This window comes from Olea europaea, chromosome 17 (assembly GCF_002742605.1).
Source record: "Olea europaea var. sylvestris chromosome 17, O_europaea_v1, whole genome shotgun sequence".
NCBI lineage: Eukaryota > Viridiplantae > Streptophyta > Magnoliopsida > Lamiales > Oleaceae > Olea > Olea europaea.
Window position 1 is genome coordinate 23073606 of NC_036253.1, and position 10419 is coordinate 23084024.

At 35.4% G+C, this 10419-nt stretch overlaps 1 long non-coding RNA gene across 2 annotated transcripts; it reads left to right on the plus strand.

Moving 5' to 3' along the window:
- Nucleotides 1-1554: 1554 nt before the first annotated feature.
- LOC111365853 lies at nt 1555-9574 on the plus strand. 2 transcript variants are annotated; one of them, XR_002697511.1, is made up of 3 exons: nt 1555-1657; nt 1929-2073; nt 9256-9574. It is a non-coding gene; the product is annotated as an uncharacterized LOC111365853 (long non-coding RNA). The 2 variants fall into 2 exon arrangements; XR_002697510.1 differs by lacking the exons at nt 1555-1657; nt 1929-2073 and adding an exon at nt 9023-9116.
- Nucleotides 9575-10419: the final 845 nt, after the last annotated feature.

The window sequence follows — 10419 nt, forward strand, 5'->3', positions numbered from 1 at the left end:
ATAGTTAGAACATCAACTTGCCTTACCAATCGCCTACCATGTCTCCTTTGTAAGGTCTCTTTGGACCCTTCGTCCACCATCGTCCTCTATAAAGTCCAGTGTTTCAGCTATCTTCTTCCTTACTCGCGCCTCCTTGTCAGGCCTAGCTAGGCAAACCGATGCACCTTTTAAGTATAAGAAAGGACGAGGGGGCCGCTTTCTTCTAGGGTTAACACAACAATTAGCTTCTTTGCTCTCTGGCCAGCAATTGTTCCCATTCTTCCCTTCGGCATCTTATCCTGGGAGGATTGTACTTCAACCTCAACAAATGGTCGGCGTCTTCTGTAGGGGATGGCTAAGCCAATCTTTGATTCTCTCTTTTAGTAGCCCCTCCACAGAAACATTCATTGTTGCCTTCATTTCTGTAGGATTCTCTTGGCGACTTTCAACGCTTTCGCTTCTTGGGCAATTTGCTATTGGTGTCACAGCTTCTTCTTCTCTTCTCCTTTCTTTCTTTCATTCATTCTTTCTTTAGAATTTAGATTCAATATAAATTCTAAGAAGACCAGCCTTGCCATTGCTTATATGGTGTTCTAGGAGCTCTCTACTGCACATCGAGACAATCGGCCTACCCAAGAGTTTTACACAATAATGATTACCATTGGCACCAGCCCTCCTCCATGGAGGAGGATTTTTTTTCTATATTTTGATCTGGTGGCTACTCTAAGAAGCAGCAGAAGGCTCGAGATCAGCAACTCTATTTCAGTTCTTCATGTACTTTAGCCTAGAGTTTGAGTCAACCAGAGGTCAGCTACTACACAAATCTCTTTTACCTAATCTAGATGTTTCACTCTCAAAGCTTATAGCTTAAGAGATTCATCTGCGAGTCTTGGGCTCCTCCTGTTCTGCTAAGCTAGCTACTGTGCTTGCTGCTTCTAGTTCCCGATCTTCTACCTCTGGGCCCTTTGCTTCCCGTGATTGTTCTAGCTGTCATGCATTTCAGCCTGGGTACCGCTGTTGCCATGCCTGGGGCCATATGCTCAAGGATTATGCCAAGAAGAAGCAAGCTGATCTCCACAGGCAAGAATTCACCTCTGCAGTGCTGCTACTCCTTCTGCTGGGTCTAAGATAATAGAGATGTTCGATGATGTCGTAGCCACTCCAGCCCCTACAATTTTTCCTTTAGTACATAGGCCCCAGTGTCTTTGGCACAACTTATACAGATCCTAAAGGTCTCCCAACTTGGAGGCTCCACTCCATAGACTAGACATGCCACCATTGCACTATCTACCTCGACTGACTGCACAGGTCTTTTTAGGCCCTCTTAGATCCTTGACTCTGATGCCTCTATTCATGCCTCATGTTTACCCTTACAAAAGTCCCTTCTTATATTTACTACATATGGATCTCTACTCTCTGTGTCTCACCACGGAGCCATTACCACCACTAGCTAATGTTTTGTTCTCTCTCTCTTTTACATATTCCTAAGTTGTCTATGAATTTCTTTTTCTGAGCCAACTTATCGATCATGATTGCATTATCTCACTTTATGCTTCTTCTTGCTCCGTGCAGGATCGTCATTCTAGCTCCCTAATTCGTCATGGTTGTAAGCGTGGGGAGCTCAATTACATGGACCGTCTTCATCTTCCTTCTTCTGCTACTGGATTTGCTTGCTTGGGTATGTCTTCCTCTTCTTCTTTGGATAATCTATAACATCGTCAGCTTGATCATCTATCACATGATCATTTGAGTACTTTAGTTCGTAGTGGAATCATAAATAGTGTCCTTGTGTCGGAGTTGTCTCCATGTATGGCCTCTAAACTGGAAAGTTGGCCCTACTTATTCCTCTAGTATGATGTTTGTTTCTGGTTCTCTTTTTGATTTAGTGCACTCTTATGTCTGGGGTCCTGCCTGATAGTGAAACCATTATGTAACATGGTCGAATATAGGGAAGCCTTGGATGCTCTCTGTTTGTACTGGGATGCCAATTGGGATTGGTGGTCTCATTAATGACAATCGCTTTCTCATGAACTCGGATGGGTGAGGTGCTTTAGGCGACTGAGCCGGGAAGATAATGTGACGACAACCATCAGAGTAAGTATCCTCCTTCTGACTGGTAAGATTAGTATGATGCTCACAATTATGTTACCTAAGTAATAAAAACAACATGAGAGTATGATGCAAACAAATGATTTTTCATTTCAAAGAGTTATATGATAATGATCATGTGTGGAACGATATGAGACTTTCGAGCAAACATACCGTTGCAAAATGATAGAGGGATCTTCAGTCAACAATCATGTACCAAAGATGATTGGCATTGAGAGAGGAAATCCCCCAATGGTCACTGAACTTTGCAGAAAATCCCCTAGGGGGTCACCGAACTTCAATACGTCCCTAAATGGTCACTGAACCTTTTTGAAGTCCCCCCAAGAGGTCACCGAACTTCAAAACATCCCTGAATGGTCACTGAACTTTGCAAAAAGTCCCTAGGAGGCCACTAAACTAGTTATGTATGGGGTCCCAATTTGCACCGTTAAGTGACCTTTCAGGGGAACTTCGACAAAGTTCAGTGACCATTTAAGGAGGTTTTGAAGTTCGGTGACCTCTTGGGGGTCTTCGATAAAGTTCAGTGATCATTTAGGGACGTATTGAAATTTGGTGACCTTTTAGGGGATTTTCTACAAAATTCAGTGACCATTGGGGAGATTTCCTCGCATTGAGAAGTTGTCTCAATTAGATTCAGTCATGAATCATGAACTAAGTATTGACTTAGTTCTACAATCTCTATCAAAGATTTATTCATATTAATTATGAATTATGATATGAGTAAGCTCGAATGAACACATGTTTAAGACTATTAAGCTAAATATCAAAGTTAGTAGTGGGGAAACCATTGATTCCTCTAAGGGTACTAAAAGAAAGTCTAAAGAATGTTTAAGGAAAACATCCAAGATAGCTAAGACGATCAAAGCAAAGAAGGACAATACCAAATCTAATGACCCTTGTTATCATTACAGAATGAAAGGTCATTGGAAGAAAGATTGCAAAGCTTATATATACTTCATTAGCTTATTAGGTATTTGATACCATATCTGGATATCATATTTATACAAATATGGAGAAACCAGATAGAAGTAGATCACTGCAAAAGGAAGAAATTGACCTGCACATTGAAGATGAGCTAAGGTAGCAGCATTGCTTGTAGAAGCATACTTCTTGCCATTGCCTTTAAGCTTAGTTTTGGAATTAGAGAAATGTTCTTTCATTCCCACCATTACTGTAACATTAAATGAATTTCATATTCGAACATGAACTATTTTAATGTTAAGGACAACTGTTATTCCCTTTTATCTTGATAAAGGATTTTAATGGTTATGGTAAATTACAAAATGACATTTATATTCTAAATACTAAGGGGGTGTTCTTTTTGTTTTTCAGTTTTGTGTTTTGAATTCATTTTGAGTTTTGTGTTTTGAGTATTTGTTTTGAAATTGTTGAAAATACGTTCTTCTTGTTAGTTTCTCAAAACAAAAACAAAATGAATTTTTTTTTTGAAATTTTGAGAATCACCACACCACCTCCTCAAAAAAAAAAAATAATAATAATAATAAATAAATAAAAAAAAGGTGTTTCCCGCGTTTTCAAATTTTTCAAGTTTTACACTGAAAACGCCCAAAACGACAAAAAAGTTGTTTCGTGTTTTCTTCACAATTTTTTTTTCGTTTTCGAAAATTCATTTTCGAAAATGGGAAAGAGAACACGTTTTCACCGTTTTGAAAAATCGAAAATAGAAAACGCCCAAAAACGGTAAAGAGAACAAGCTCTAAGTATTATATAATATGTATAGAAATTTAGAAGGATAAAAGTGATAATATGAATAATACCTAAATCTAGTATTGCAGACTTGGTCACATAAATGAAAATGCAATTCCAAAATTTTATTGAGATATATATTTGGGGTCAACTGATTTTGAATAATTTGACAAGTGCGAATCATGTCTGTTAGACATAATGACCAAATATCTCTTTACTTGAAAATAAGAAAGGTTTGCATAATTACTGGTCTAATATATAGTGATGTATTTGGACCTATGTCAATTAATACTAAATGAATTTCTCTTATTTCATCCATTTACTTACGATCATTTTTAAAATATTCATGTATACTTGATAAAATTCAAGTATGAAGCTCTTGAAAAGTTGAAGGGATTCAAGTTAGAAGTACAGAAACAAATAGAAAAATGTATTCTCACGTTAAGATCAAATTGAGGTAAATGAAATTTTAGATTATCTAAAAGAGAATGAAATTCACTTGCAGTGGACTCTTCCACACACACTACAACATAATGATGTATCTGAAACGAGGAATTGTAAACTATTATTTTGGGGTCATGCACTAATTACTGGGTGCTGCACACTAAATCATGTTCCATCTAAATCAATTGACAAAACTCCATATGAGTTATGGAAGGGAAAAAGACCCAGATCATTTCATGTAAAAGTTTGAGGTTGTGATGTTTATGCGAAGCGCATTGAATTGAATAAGTTTGAGATTATATTTGATAAATACATATTTTTAAGGTATCCAAAATAGATATGTGGATATAAATTCTATAATCCCGTTGAGAAGATTGTGTTCATTTCAAGACATTCCATATTTCTAGAGAAAGAGTTCATTCTAAGAGAGGACAGTGGAAGCAAAATAGAACTTGAAGGAGTTCAAGAATTCACAGATATAGTTGACCAAGTAAATGAATCTGAGTTTGATCCAACTCCTGATAAGGGATATACTCTTGGTCAGGAAGTAGAGACTTCTAAGGACATGTCAGCTCTATTTAAATTTAGTAGGATTATTCGACCTTCAAGAAAGTACGAATCTACCATTACTAATCAAGTATTATTAATCGAGATGATGAATCTATTAATTACGCAAAAATAAAGTCAAATGTTGACTCAAAGAGACAGTAGAAGGCCATGGAATCCGAAAGAACTTAATGTATGAAAACAAGGTTTGGACCTTGATGATCCTCCCGATGGGATAAAAAGCATAAGTTGTAAATGAGTTTACAAGAAAAAGGTTGACATGGATGGAATACACATACATACAAAGCAAGGCTAGTAGTAAAATGTTACAAATAAAGACAAGATGATGACTTTGATGAAACATTTTCGACTGTAGCTATGCTAAAATTCATTCGGATTTTGCTTGCAATTGCTGTGTACCATGATTATGAGATATGACAAATGGATGTCAAAACTACTTTTCTTAATGGAAACTTACAAGAGGAAGTGTACATGACACAATCCGAAGGTTTTGAATCCAAAGAAGCCAACAAGGTATATAAACTTGATCGATCCATTTATGGGTTAAAGCAAGCCTCTAGGAGCTGGAATCTTCATTTTGATGAGACAATTAAAATGTTTGATTTTATTAAAAATGAAAATGAAATGTATGTTTATAAGAAGATAGTGGGAGCATTATTGCATTCCTAATAATATATGTATGAGACATTATTAATAGGAAACGATATCCCTACGCTTCAATCGTTGAAATTGTGATTGTTAAAGGATTTTTTCATGAAAGATACGGAAGAAACAACTTAATCTATAGAAATAAATTCAAAATATTGCTTAACTCACCCCAATTTACAGAGATTATAGAGAAAATGAACTAAGAGTTCATGGATACACTGATGCTAACTTTTAATCATACTAGAATGATAGCAAATCTTAATCAGGATATTGGTTTACTCTTAAGCGATGTGCTGGAAAGGTTCCAAATAAAAATCAACTGTTGATTCAATAGCAAAAACCTAATACACCATTGATTCAGAAGTAGCGAAGAGTTGCAGTGTGGACCAAGAAGTTCATTAATGAACCTGGAGTAACATTGTTGATAACATTATATTGTGATAACAATATAGCCATCGGGCAAGCGAAGTAATTAAGATCTCATCAATGATCAAAACATATGTTAAGATGGTATCATCTCATCAAAGAGATAATACAAACAAATGACATAAAGAAAGGAAAAAACTCCCACAAATAATAATATCATAGACCCACTGATAAAGAGTTATCGCAGTATAAACATGATCGTCATCTAAACTCTTAAGATATTAAATACATAAGTGATTGGATCTAGTGCAAATGGGAGTTTGTAGGTGTTATGCTCTAATCAACTTTGGACATAACACTTTTGATATATAATTGATGCAATTTTATGTCATATCTATTGTTTAATTAATAATCAATTAAATTAAATAATAGAGTATGTAGATTTAAATCTTGGTAACTTGTTAATCATAAATAATTATGATTGTGAGATACAAATTACATATGATTGAATCTTAAATCATCCGTGGTCGTAATTAATAACGAGATATGAATATCGTTATTACGGATAAACCATTATGTGTGGTATTTCTTACTTATTTGTAAAGTGTCTGATCTCACAAGCTAAAGTGTGGTGATACTTAAATGAACATGAGATGTTTTTATAGAACAAAATATTGGAGACCCTCTGAGAGATTCCACATGAATAACTATCGGAGTGTCAGTAGTTAATCTCTAACATTCGATACTGATTTGGTCATTTGACTTGAGGTCATTATAGTGCCTTATATGATGACAATCATACTTTGGTGATATTAGATGTTGTTCTGTCAAGGACCGCTAATACAGTATCATTTGGGTATGTCAAAAGTCATATAAAAGTTGTAAATGATCAATAGAGGATTCGTTACTCTTAAATGGTAAGAAATTATAATTTACATTTCATTCAATTAAGTTAATAATGAAATTCTTAGCCAAAATGTACTCATAAATCGAAAATGAGTTTTCAACTTACATTGACGTAATAGTAGGGTGAAAGATATGATCAATAATCGAAATTGACACACTTCCATATCTCATAATTGATCGAAACATGTTGACAAATTAATTTTAGTTTCACGGTAGATGAACAAGTTTGATTTTGTCATACCACGTGACATTTTCCGTCATGTGTATTGCCATAACACATTGCTAGATATCAATCTGGGACGACGAATATGAATTAGTGATAAATTAAATTTTGTGTTTCCATTTGTCTATTTTAAGTAGATCAAAATAATAATTTGCATCATTAAGTATTGTGATTAGCAACCCAATTGGTCACACACAAAAGGAGAACTAGAAAAATGTTATTTACCAATTAATTACTTCACAAGTGTTGGATAATCAATTAATCAGATTGCTTATTAATATGCAATAAATTAATTAGATTAATTAATTTTGGACCAAATTTAATTAATTGGTTTAATTAAATATTGGACTGAGTCAAAGAGACGGGTCAAGCCCGTTTGGACTTATATAAATAAGCTGCTAGGGTTTGAATACTGTACAAATTTTCATTATTCTTGCTAGTATAATAAAAGTAAAACCCTGGTTCTTTCTCAATGTTGTTCATTATGTGGATTTTTATTGGAGGTTAGACAATTGGATAGTTATAGATTGTAAATCAAGATTGCTAGAATAAAAAAGTAGAGGAGTTTGCAAAATTCAACAAATGTATAATTTTTATTATAATTTTATCTAAAGAAAATAGATCCTTGATGGAAATTGAAATGTATTTTTATCTTCCGCTGTTCATGATTAAGTAAATCCAACACTATTGATCACCAACTCCACCCTAGGGATCGCACTAGAATTTCATAAATTCCTCGGTTATTTCTAGAAATCAATTGACTACTCTGGATCCCTTTTCTCTCCCAAATTGACAGTGGATGTATATTCATTACTTATTGTATTTGTGTGTGTCTAGATAGTCAATTTGATTGGTCAAGATTTGTTGGGGGTGGATTTGAGGTGAATGAGAAGGTGGTGGGTGTAAATTATAGGTGAAAGTGGTGGTGATGGGTTGCGTATTTGAGGATTCGACGATGATTTGTGTGGTGCCAATGATGGTGGAGTGGGACGGAATGAGGTACGGGAGATGAAAAGTAATTTGTGAGTTGCTCATTGGGTAATTATGAGAAGTTAATTTTGTAATTTGTGATCGATAAATAAGTTGTGACCTATATAAATGTGTGATGTAGGATTAAATTTGTAATTTTGACTCACAATTTATATCTTTGTGATTGTGAATTTGTGTGATTTGTGATTAATACGTGGTTGTGATAATAAATTATATGTTATTGTGATCTTATCCTATTTAATTAATTAATGAGTCACAATTTTACAATGTGATCACCTATGGATGACAATCGGGCTCGTCGGTTGGGGTTGCTCGTGGCTCGACTCGGAAAAAGCTCAAGTTTGCTCAGCTTGAGGCTTGGGAGAACCGAGCCCCATTTTTATGTGTCAGGCAAAGTCCAAGTCGGCCCATGTAGCTCGTCGGCTCGGGAGAACCGAGCATATATTAACCAAAAAAAATTAAAGGCAGCAACACGCTACTTGCTACCAAAAATAGGCAGTAGGTTGCTGCCTATTTAATTAAAAAAAAAATCGAGTCTGCCCGGCTCAGCTCGGAAAAACCCAGACGAAAGCTCAAGTCGAACCTAATTTTTTTGGCTCGGGCCCTGAAAAAAGTTCGGACATTTTAACCGAGCCAAGTCCGAGCCTAGAATTTTGGCTCGTGCGCCTACTCGGCTCGACCTATTGACATCCCTATGATCAGCTGATTTTTTGAAACAATTAATTTTGAAAGTGTATTTTGAAACAATGGAAATTATGAAAGTGAAAGAGAAAAGAAAATTTTTATTTTCCTTTTTGTTGTGTTTTAAATTTAATTGTGATAACTTGATTTTTGAAATAATTTCACAAATTTCTTAAATTTGAAAGAGTAACTTGAAACTATGGTAATTGTGAAGGTGAAAAAGGGAAAATATTTACAAAATTTATTTTTATTAAATACTTACTGTATAATTATTAATTATTGCAGTAAAAAATATTATTCCTAATTAGCAACAATGTTGGCCCGCTCAACCGCCTTTGTCGCTCCGCCTGCGTACAACGCTTAGATGTCTATTAGGATCCGTCTCCTTCCTTAACCCTCCTATAAATACTCAATTTTCCTCCCAGCCCTATTGAATATATAGTCTCCTGTTTTTCTATTCTATGAGCTAAAGGATGCTGCATTCGTCACCATGCAGGTCTCATATATTAGCCTTAATTTATTGGTTCTCTCTTTAGCACTTTTCATCGACTTTGTTTCTTCGAATTTTTTTGGTGTTTACTGTTTGCTGGGGGATTTTTGTTATCGATATTTGCTTCTGATTAAACAATTTCCAGGACGGACAATCGATTGGAATTTCGGGAGCTCGGAGCTGCATAGACAAGCTGTACATCTTAATCCATGTCGGATTGATTGTGGGTTGCCACTCCTTTGTGAAAAAAATACTCAGATTGGGAAACTGATTTGCAGCCTATTATACTTGAAATTGATATGAAGGAAATTTTTAATAGATGATGTAAAGAGACATATTGGACGGAGGCCCTATTTTGAGAGGGCAAGTCCTGTTTTATCGTTTGTCATCTTGGCCTTTGCCATGACAGGTGCGCTTGCATGGCAGGTCACCAATCATTAATAAAAGATAATGAATTTCATGTTTGTGGGGAGGGTGCACGGGATAATGTTTATTTGGCCCGGGCTCTCCCCTTTGTCGCGTGTTGTTTGTCTTCTTGTGCTTGCGTTTGCTCTCTTTGCTTCATTGACATGGAGATATTGTCTGGAACAGCTTTGGTAGAATCTACAATCAGCACGCTATTTTAACCCCAGGTACCTACTTAAATTTTAAGAATTGCATGTCAATTGTCGTCAACCACAGAGCATCCCACCGTTCCTCAGTAAACTCTTGCTCATAAGCAGAATTAGCCATATATTATGAGCATTGCTCACTTTTACATGCCCTATTCGTCACTTCGAATCATGAGCGAATACATGTTAGGTCGATTAATATACATAAATCTTGCTCAATTTATTAATGGACTTTGAATTATTCAAAATAGCACAAGGACATGAGCAATATAGATTTTGAACAATATAACTTTTACACTCTTTAAATTTTAAAAATCGCATATGTCAATTTTCATCAACTGCAGAGCATTGCACCAGTTCATCAATAAACTGTGGCTGGTAAGTAACTTAAACAATATATTAGAGATGCTTTATGTTACAAACAAATGAATAATTTCTCTCTCTCTCTCTGTATGTTTTAACATGTTTCATTTAATAGACATCTTCAAATATCTGGAACAACTGTGCAACTTCATTAATATGGCTGATTAATGTACTTGGGTACTTTTAACCCACCACTATGAGGGTCCACATGGGCTAGGGAAGACTTGTTTTTCTGGAACATTGGCAGATAATGAGGATGCAATTTACACCAGACCCACCTATGAGATCTGAGCATTTTCTGATTACTGTTGATGCTGAGTTTCCTTAATGCAGAA